We start from the raw sequence: 10,704 nt of genomic DNA on the forward strand, positions 1-10,704 counted from the left end.
TGCAGAATACAAAGGAAAAGGAAAACAATAAATGCTAGGCCAGCAGAGCTATTATCTAAAACTCTCAAACTGAAGATTAAATGCCAACACTGCAGCTGAAAGCAATATCGAAATACTAAATGAAAACCGCTCTTTTCCAGCATCTGTTGAAACGGTAGTACTCTTTCCCAGACAAGGAGGAAGGTAAGCAGAGAGTGTAACGTTGATGTGCTTTGGGTCAAGTCTCGGCAAGACAACAACAAAAAGAAGGGAGTTAAATACCGCCATTGTGAAACAGTAATTAGCTGAAATGTGCATACTTGCAAGCGCAATTACCAAACCCACAGCAGAGTCTATGGTTGTGACAGGGCCCACCAACCCCTAGGCACAGCTACCGAGGCACCACAGACCTGTGCCCACTGGTAGTCCCAGATGAGAGACTTGTCCAGGATGTTATCCACCAGGAGCATTCCTCGGGGCTGTACCTTCCTAATCCATGACATACTGGACCTTGCCCTGTACCTGGCAAGATGCCAGGAGGCACTGCACAATATATACCAGGGAACCATACGAGAGGGGAGGAGGGGGAGATGGTTGACTGGAATCGGGAGAGGTAACTGGCTTGAGCAGGGAAACATGGTAAACTGGGTGGATCTTCATTGTGCTGGTAGGCACAATAGGAGACGTCATTTTCAGCCTTTTCCACTACAAATAACCTCGCCTAGTGTGGAGCCAACTTGTAGCTCTCAACTTTGAGGGTAAGATCTCTTGATGCCAGGCAGACCTTCTGTCCTGGTTTGAGAGGTTGCACCTGTCGGCAAAGCCGATCAGCCTGGTGGGCGTGTTGTTTCTGAGCACTCAGCAGAGAAGCCCTGACTCACCTCCATGTGCACTTGTAGCATTGGATCAGCTCTTCAGCAGCAGGCACTCCCACATCAATCTCCTGGTCAGGCAAGAGCGATGGATGGAATTCCTTCTGGCATTTAAAAGGGACAACTGGAGGTTATTGCAGGCAACCTCTACCCAAACCAGTTCATGAGTCCAAGACAAGGAAGCTGGAAGCATCACACAATTAGAGGGAGCCAATTGCAGAGAGAATAGACCCACCAGGACTGCCCTCCCTGCTGATGGCTATCCTCTTTTACTGGGCACTTCAGACATGACACCCAGAGATGTCTTGAATCACCACAATAGAGGCTGGAACCTGTTCTCCTGCACCGATCTTGTTTACCTGGTTATCAACTTGAATAGCCAGATTAATTAGGTCATCCAGACTGTCCCACTCATCACAGACAATAATCTCATGCTATGTTCAGTCTACACTGGAAGGCAGTGATGAGGGATCTCTCGTTCCTCCTCATCTTTACTGCAAGTGTGTGGAATTTGATTGCATGGGCCCTCACTGTCCCTCTGTTTTGGCCCAGGTCCAGGAGTCAGTGAGCAGCCTCCTGACCCCATACTGGAAGGTCAAATACTCTCCTTAACTCGGCAACAAAATGTCAAAATGGCTGGGCTGCGGGGAAAACTAGCTCCCATAGAGCATTAAACAGGTTAAGTGAAGGTCCATCCAAGAGATTTACCATGTACACCAGCTTATGTGTGTCGTCACTAAACCGACCTGGTTGAGCTTGGGAGGTCAGCTCACAGTGGGAGATGAAATTTCTACAGTGGTCACGGTCACCAGAGTATTTATCCGGTGGAGGAATACTTGGTTCTGGTATGGATGCAGGAATCGGTTCTGGTCCGGACATGGGAGTGGGGACATCAGTGGCAGAAGTTGTTGGGTCATCAGAAAAGGAGGATCTGCGAGATCCTGGGAGTGGGACTGATGCAGCCAGAGGCTGCTGAATTACTTTGGCAAAAATGCTAATGGTTGTCAGCTAACACTGGCTGCCTGCTGTAAGTTCGTGGACTGCGGCCATGAGACCTGACTCCGAATGTCTGTGCTGAGCTGCTAAACAGTTGCTGCGAGAGATGACATCTGTTTCTCCATATGAGACTGTGCTTGTCGACATGAGATTATCAGCCGCATTACCTCAGTCGCTTCTCCCATAACAGATTCAAACCCCTGTAACTTATATCTATCTCAGGGCCAAGGTCAGCTGTTCTCTCTCTGCTGGGCAAATTTTTATGGTTGAGACTTGCTGTCAGAACGTTTGGATGTGGTACATGTGCGGATAGAGAGACACTGAAGCAGGCCATAGTTCACTGACGTTAATGAGAACTGTTGCAAAATTTAAAGGAAAAGGAAAACAATAAGCACTAAGCCAACAGGGCCATTAACTAAAACACTCAAGCTGAATGTTAAATGCCATACCTGCTGCTGAAAGCAATATCTAAATACTAAATGAAAACTGTTCTTTTCCAGCGTCTGTTGAAATGGCAGTCCTCTTTCCCGATCAAGGACAAGGGTAAGCAGGGAGCATAGCAATGCTGTGCTTCTGGTAATGCCTCAACAAGACCAGAACGAAAAGAATGGAGTTGAATACTAACATAATGAAACAGTAATATCTGGGATGTGTATATTCATGAGCGCAGTTGCCGAACTTGCCGCACAGCCCACCTGTAGACCCCACAGCAGAGTCCGTGGTAACAACAGACAGCTCTGGACACCATTCTTCTCTGACAATTGACTCTGGTGTCCTCAACTGATTGATATCATCTGCAGATGATATCAGGCACGAGCTCCACTGTATAGGAGTGTGGTCCAGTCCTGTCCTTAATATTTCCAAGTACCCACTTTTAGTCACCTCTGCAGTTCCTCACCAGGACTGCTTGTCCAAGAATGAGATATCAAACCTCCTTGTTTGAAGAACCCTCAACTTGTCTCTGCTGTTTGTTCTGCATGCTCCTTCTGAGATTGGGTTTGAGGAGATCCAAGCATGAGTGCAATGGACGACCCAGGAACAGCAGAGATGGTAAGTTGTTGGTTGTGGAGCGTGCTGCATTGCAAAATGCAAGGAGGAAATTGGCAAAGTTCTGATTCAGTGTTAGCGTAGTGTGTTCTGCAGACATTGCTCACAGTGTATTCTTTAGAATCTGGACAGATTTTTCCGCCAAGCCACGTAGCCGGGTTGTATGGTGCAGTTATAATACAGTATGTCTTATTCTATTCATTTTCAGGAATGACTGAAGCTGTTCCACAATAAACTGTGGTCCATTGTCACAGACTAAGTGTTATGGAAGACCCAAAGTACACTGCAGATGCTGTGATCAAATCAACACATACAAACAAGCTGGATGAACTCAGCAGGTTGGGCAGCATCCATTGAAATGAGCAGTCAACGTTTCGGTCCGAGACCCTTCATCAGGACTGCAGTCAACGTTTTGGGCCGATAACCTTCATCAGGACTGACGAAGGGTCTCAGCCCGAAACGTTGACTGCTTGTTTCAATGGATGCTGCCCAACCTGCTGAGTTCATCCAGCTTGTTTGTACGTGTTGCTATGGAAGACCAGTCCTTGAGAAGAGACTTCTCTACGCATCAGCAGTTTGAGAGATTGTAGTGCAGTCCATTAGGAGCACTTCTGGCACTTTGCAGCTGCATCTGCTACTATGAAGAGATTTGTGTCCATGAACAGTCAGGGAAAATCCACATGAATCCTCTGCCAGGGTAATGCAGACCATTCCCAGTGATGGAGAAGCTCTGCTCTTGGCATCTTCTGGATGTGTCAGAAGCAGAATCAGATTCAGGTTTATTATCACTGGCATGTGTTGTGAAATTTGATAACTTGGCAGCAGCGGTACAATGCAATACGTGATAATATAGAAAGAAGAAAATAAATAAGTCAATTACAATAAGTATATATACTGTATATTAAATAGATTAAAATAGAGAAAAAACAGAAATAATATATATTAAAAAGGTGAGGTAGTGTTCGTGGGTTCAATGTTCATTTAGGAATCGTATGACAGAGGAGAAGAAGCAGTTCTTGAGTTGCTAAGTGTGTGTCTTCAGGCTTTTGTACCTTCTTCCTGACGGTAATAATGAGAAGAGGCATGCCCTGGGTGATGGGAGCCCTTCTGGATTGGAGAGTATGCCTTATAGGTTGAGTGAACTTGATCTTTTCTCCTTGGGGTGACAGAGGTGTATAAGCTGATGAGAAACATTGATCATGTGGATAGCCAGAGGCTTTTTCCCAGGGCTGAAATGGTTAACACAAGGGGACATAGTTTTAAGGTGCTTGGAAGTAGGTCCAAGGGGGGATCTGAGGTAAGTCTTTCTCACAGAGCGGTGACTGTGTGGAATGCACTGCCAGTGAAGGTGGCAGAGGTGGACACAACAGGGTCTCTTAAGAGACTCTTAGATAAGTACATGGATCTTAGATAAACAGAGGGCAATGCGGTAGGAAAATTCTAGGCACTTCATGGTCGGCTCAACATTGTGGGCAGAAGGGCCTGTAATGTGCTGTAGATCTCTGTTTCTATGTTAATAATGGATGTTGCCTTTCTGAGGCACTGCTCCTCAAAGATGTCTTGGATACTATGAAGGCTAGTACCCACGTTGGAGCTGACTGATTTCACAAATTTTTGTAGTTTCTTTCAGTCCTGTGCAGTAGTCTCCCCATGCCAGACAGAGTTGCAGCCAGTCAGAATGCTCTCCACGGTACATTGATAGAAGTTTTCAATTTTTTTTAGGTGGCAAATCAAATCTCTTCAAGCTTTTAATGAAACATATCTGCTGTCTTGCCATCTTTATAGCTGCAGTGAAATGTTGGGACCTGGTTGAATCCTCAGAGATCTTAATACCCAGGAGCGTGAAATTGCTCACTCTCTCCATTTATGATCCCTCTGTGAGGATTGGTTCATGTTCCTTTGTCTTACCCTTCCTGAAGCCCACAATCAGCTCTTTCGTCTTACTGATATTGAGAGCTAGGTTGTTGCTATGACACCACTCAACTATTTGGCATATCTCACTTCTGTACACCCTCTGATCTCCATCTGAGATTCTACCAACAATGGTTGTATCATCATCAAATTTATAGATGGTATTTGAGCTATACCTAGCCACACAGCCATGGGTATAGAGGGAGTAGAGTGGTGGACTAAGCACACACCCTTGAGGTGCACCTGTATTGATTGTCAGTAAGGAGGAGATGTTATCACCAATCCGCACAGATTGTGGTCTTCCGGTTAGGAAGCCAAGAATCCAATTGCAGAGGAAGGTACAGAGGTCCAGGTTCTGTAGCATATCAATTGGGACTGTGGGAATGGTGGTGTTAAACTCTGAGCTATAGTCAATGAACAGCATTCTTACTGTCTAGGTGATCTCAAGCTGTGTGAAGAGCCACTGAGATTGTGTCTGCTGTTGACCTATTGTGACATAGGCAAATTGCAGTGGGTCCAGGTCCTTGCTGAGGCAGGAGTTGAATCTAGCCATAACCAACCTCTCAAAGCATTTTATCACCATAGACATGAGTGCTATTGGATGATAGTCATTAAGGAAGCTCGCTCTTCTTAGGCATTGGTGTAATTGTTGCCCTTCTGAAGTAAGTGCCCGTGGCAGTGAAAGGTTGAAAATGTCCTTAAGTACTCCCTCCAGTTGGTTGGCACGGGTTTTCAGAGTCTTACCAGGTACTCCATCAGGACCTTCCGCATTGTGAGGGTTCAGCCTCTTTAATGACAGCCTAACATTGGCCTCTGAGACAGAGATCAAAAAGTCATCAGGTGCAGCAGGGATCTTCACAGCTGTAGTTATATTCTCCCTTTCAAAGTGTGCATAGAAGGCATTGAGTTCATCTAATAGTGAAGCATCACTGCCAATCATGCTGTTGGGTTTCACTTTGTAGGAAGTAACGTCTTTCAAACTCTGCCAGAGTTCTAAGTTCAGAGCATCTGAAGTCACCTCCAATCTCACTCGGAATTGTTTCTTCACTCTTGAAATGGCCCTTTGCAAGTCATATCTGGTGACCTGGGTCACCAGACTTAAGTGCCACAGATCTAGCTCTCAGTAGATGATGAACTTCCTAGTTTATCCATGATTTTTGGTTTGGAAATGTACAGTAAGTTTTCATAGGCACATACTCATCCACACAAGTTTTAATGAAGGCAGTAACATATGCAGCATACTCAATCAGATTCGAAGATCAGTTCCTAATACACTCCTGTCTACCAATTCAAAGCAGTCCTGTAAGTGCTTCCATGCTTCCCTTGTCCATACCTTATTAGTCCTTACTACTGGTGCTGCAATCGTCAGTCTCTGTCTATACTCAGGGAATAGGAGTACAGCCAGTTGATCAGACTTTCTGAAATGTGGGTGTGGAATAGCACTGTAGGCATTCTTGATGGTGGTGTAACAGTGGTCTAGTGTGTTGTTTCCTTTGGTATTGCAAGTGGCTTGTTGTTGCTAATTATTTTGCGACATTTTCAAGGCCTCTCATGCTGGCATCCTGAACAGTGCACACAAGCTGCTCGATCTGCAGATCTATTCCGTCCACCAGACAAAGTTTCGAGCCAAAGCTTTCATTTTGATGATGCCTAGATGACCTGAATGTAGCTCCTCCAACACTTTAGCTCTCAGCTTGGATGGTATAACTCTCAATTCCCACATAAGGTACTCCCTGCAAGCGGATCTCAGACTAGTAAAATAGGGAACTAGGGTTTCTACTGCACGTTCCAGCAATGTTGGGTGGCCATGTAGACCTGAGACAGTGTGGGTTGTTTTTGGTTTCCCTTTGTATCACCTCTGCCATAAAAGGGAGAGTTTCAACTTGCATTAAGGTTAATACGCTACGTTAAGAGGAGCGTCCTCTTTTATATATTCTTCGGGTATTTTCTTTTCCAAGGTTAAAGGGGACACTCAATCAGCATTTCCATGATTAGTTGTCCTCTTGAATTCAACCTTAAAACTACGTTTTTCAAGAAACAGAATCCATCTCTGTATTGGTGTTACTGCTATAAATGAAACACCCTTTTGTGAATTGAAAATGGACACTAGTGGTTGATGACCAGTAACAAGGGTAAACTCTCTCCCATACAAGTACTGGTTGAAATGTTTTACACCCCAAATCAGACTCAAGGCCCCTCTGTCAATCTGTGGATATTTTTTTCTCTGCAGTAGTAAGGGAACATGACTACACCTATATCATAAAGTGAGACATCACAGGTCAGCTTAACTGGATGATATGGATCATAATATTATGAGTACAATGTCCGATGTATCCATTTCCTATATCTTTTTGAAAGCTACTTTACATTGCTTTGTCCATTGCTGTTTCTTAATGATCTGTAGTAATGAAACATAGAAACATAGAAAACCTACAGCACAATACAGGCCCTTCGGCCCACAAAGTTGTGCCGAACATGTCCCTACCTTAGAAATTACTAGGCTTACCTACAGCCCTCTATATTTCTAAACTCCATGTACCTATCCAAAAGTCTCTTAAAAGACCCTATCGTATCCACCTCCATCACTGTTGCCTGCAGCCCATTCCACGTACTCACCACTCTCTGAGTGAAAAACTTACCCCTGACATCTCCTCTGTACCTACTCCCCAGCACCTTAAACCTGTATCCTCTTGTGGCAACCATTTCAGCCCTGGGAAAAAGCCTCTGACTATCCACATGATCAATGCCTCTCATCATCTTATACACCTCTATCAGGTCACCTCTTATCCATCGTCGCTCCAAGGAGAAAAGACCGAGTTCACTCAACCTATAAGGCATGCTCCCCAATCCAGGCAACACCCTTGTAAATCTCCTCTGCACCCTTTCTATGGCTTCCACATCCTTCCTGTAGTGAGGTGACCAGAACTGAGCACAGTACTCCAAGTGGGGTCTGACCAGGGTCCTATATAGCTGCAACATTACCTCTCGGCTCCTAAATTCAATTCCACGATTAATGAAGGAAAATACACCATATGCCTTCTTAACCACAGAGTCAACCTACACAGCTGCTTTGAACGTCCTATGGACTCAGACCCCAAGATCCCTCTGATCCTCCACACTGCCAAGAGTCTTACCATTAATATTACATTCTGCCATCATATTTGACCTACCAAAATGAACCACTTCACACTTATCTTGGTTGAACTCCATCTGCCACTTCTCAGCCCAGTTTTGCATCCTATCAATGTCCTGCTGTAACCTCTGACAGCCCTCCACACTATCCACAACACCTCCAAACTTTGTGTCATCAGCAAACTTACTAACCCATCCCTCCACTTCCTCATCCAGGTCATTTATAAAAATAAAGAAGAGTAAGGGTCCCCAGAACAGATCCCTGAGGCACTCCACTGGTCACCAACCTCCATGCAAAATATTACCCATCTACAACCACTCTTTGCCTTCTGTGGGCAAGCCAGTTCTGGATCCACAAATCAATGTCCCCTTGGATCTCATGACCCCTTACTTTCTCAATAAGCCTTGCAGGGGGTACCTTATCAAATGCCTTGCTGAAATCCATATACACTACATCTATTGCTTTACCTTCATCAATGTGTTTAGTCACATCCTCAAAAAAGTCAATCAGACTCATAAGGCACGACCTGTCCTTGACAAAGCCATGCTGACTATTCCTAATCATATTATACCTTTCCAAATGTTCATAAATCTTGCCTCTCAGGATCTTCTCCATCAACTTACCAACCACTGGGGTAAGACTCACTGGTCTATTATTTCCTGGGCTATCTCTACTCCCTTTCTTGAATAAGGGAACAACATCTGCAACGCTCCAGTCCTCTGAAACCTCTCCTGTCCCCATTGATGATTCAAAGATCATCGCCAGAGGCTCAGCAATCTCCTCCCTCACCTTCCACAGTAGCCTGGGGTACATCTCATCCAGTCTCGGTGACTTATCCAACTTGATGCTTTCCAAAAGCTCCAACACATCCTCTTTCTTAATATCTACATGCTCAAGCTTTTCAGTCTGAATTCAAGGGGTGGAGTACAGTAGCCAAGTTTGGCAGGAGCTGGTAATAGTAATTGATAAATCCTAGAAAGAACCACAATTATGACATGTTCTTTGGCCTTGGGGCATCCATCACCGTTTGAATTTTCTCAGCACATGTGTAATTCTTGCGTGTCAATGATGTGACTGCAGTGAGTGATGCTTGGTTTAAAAAATTCACATTTGTTGCGGCATGCTCTGAGCCCATAATCTTCTCACCTCTTTAACATATGACATAGGAACAGAATCAGGCCATTCAGCCCATCGAATCTGCTCTGCCATTCTATTATGGCTGATCCTGGATCCCACTGAACTCCTTACACCTGCCTTCTTACCATGTCCTTTGATGCCCTGACCGATCAGGAAACTATCAACTTCCGCCTTACATATACCCACAGGCTTGGCCTCCACTGCAGTCTGTGGCAGACCATTCCACAGATGCACTATTTTCTGGCTAAAAAAAAAATTCCTCCTTACCTCTGTTCTAAAGCGTCGCCCCTCAATTTTGTGGCTATGCCTTCTCGTTCTGGATGGATACCACCACCATAGGAAATGTCCTCTCCACACCACCCTATCTAGACCTTTCAACATTTGGTACATTCAACCTTCCGGGACTCTTGCACGAGGACTCCAAAGTCCCTCTGCAACTCTGATGTTCGAACCTTCTTCCCATTTAGACAATAGTCCGCACTATTGTTCCTTTTACCAAAATACATTATCATACATTTCCCAACACTGTATTCCATCTGCCATTTTATTGCCCATTCTTTCAATTTGTCTAAGTTTTGCTGCAATAGCATTGCTTCCTCAGCACTACCTACCCCTCAACCTATCTCCGTATCAACCACTAACTTTGCCACAAAGCCATCAATTCCATTATTCAAATCATTAACAAACAATGTGAAAAGTAGTGGTCCTAATACTGACCATTGAGGAACACCACTAGTCACTGGCAGCAACCAGAAAAGACCCCTTTTATTCCCACTTGCTGCCTCCTGCCTGTCAGCCATTCCCCTATCCATGCCAGTATCTTTCCTGTAATGCCATAGGACTTTATCTTGTTAAGCAGCCTCATGTGTGGCACCTTATCAAATGCCTTCTGAAAATCCAAATAAATGACATCCACTACTTCACCTTTGTCCACCCTGCTTGATACTTCCTTGAAGAACTCGAACGGATTTGTCAGGCAAGATTTCACTTTACAGAAACCGTGCTGACTTCGACTTATTTTATCATTAGTCTCCAAGTATTCCGAAACCTCATCCTTAATAATAGACTCCAACACTTTCCCAACCACTGAGGTTAGGCTAACTGGTCTATAATTTCCTTTCTTTTGCCTTCCCCTCTTCTTAAAGAGTGGAGTGACATTTGAAATCTTCCAGTCCTCTGGGACCATGCCAGAATCAAGTGATTCTTTGCAAAACTTGGGTGTCAAATTTTCAAGTAACAGTATTTTGACCTTGATATATTTGAGTTTTCCAATGCCATCCTTGAACATTGCTGCCAGTACCTTAATTCACTTTCAATTGACTCTGTTTCAGGGGTTGTGAAATGCCAATGGTGGATGGATCTCCAATCAAGTCGTAGTTGTCTCAGCCACTCACATCCCTGCAATGCTGGCCCTCCTGTTTATATCACATACAAGGGGTGTATGGGGTGTCAGGGAGGGGTAGCACCTCTGGTGGGGGAACACGTTGCGTCCTTTTCAAGGCGGTTAGTCCACCTTTGGTCCCCACCCGGCACTCAGCTCTCATGTGTGGCTCTCCGTAGCTGTTTGCATGCAAAAGCGGCCACACCCCGGGCAACGGCTTTGACAAGCCGGCTAAACCAGGTGAGGGT

The sequence above is a fragment of the Hemitrygon akajei genome, chromosome 14 (assembly GCF_048418815.1).
Source record: "Hemitrygon akajei chromosome 14, sHemAka1.3, whole genome shotgun sequence".
In the NCBI taxonomy this organism is placed as follows: domain Eukaryota; kingdom Metazoa; phylum Chordata; class Chondrichthyes; order Myliobatiformes; family Dasyatidae; genus Hemitrygon; species Hemitrygon akajei.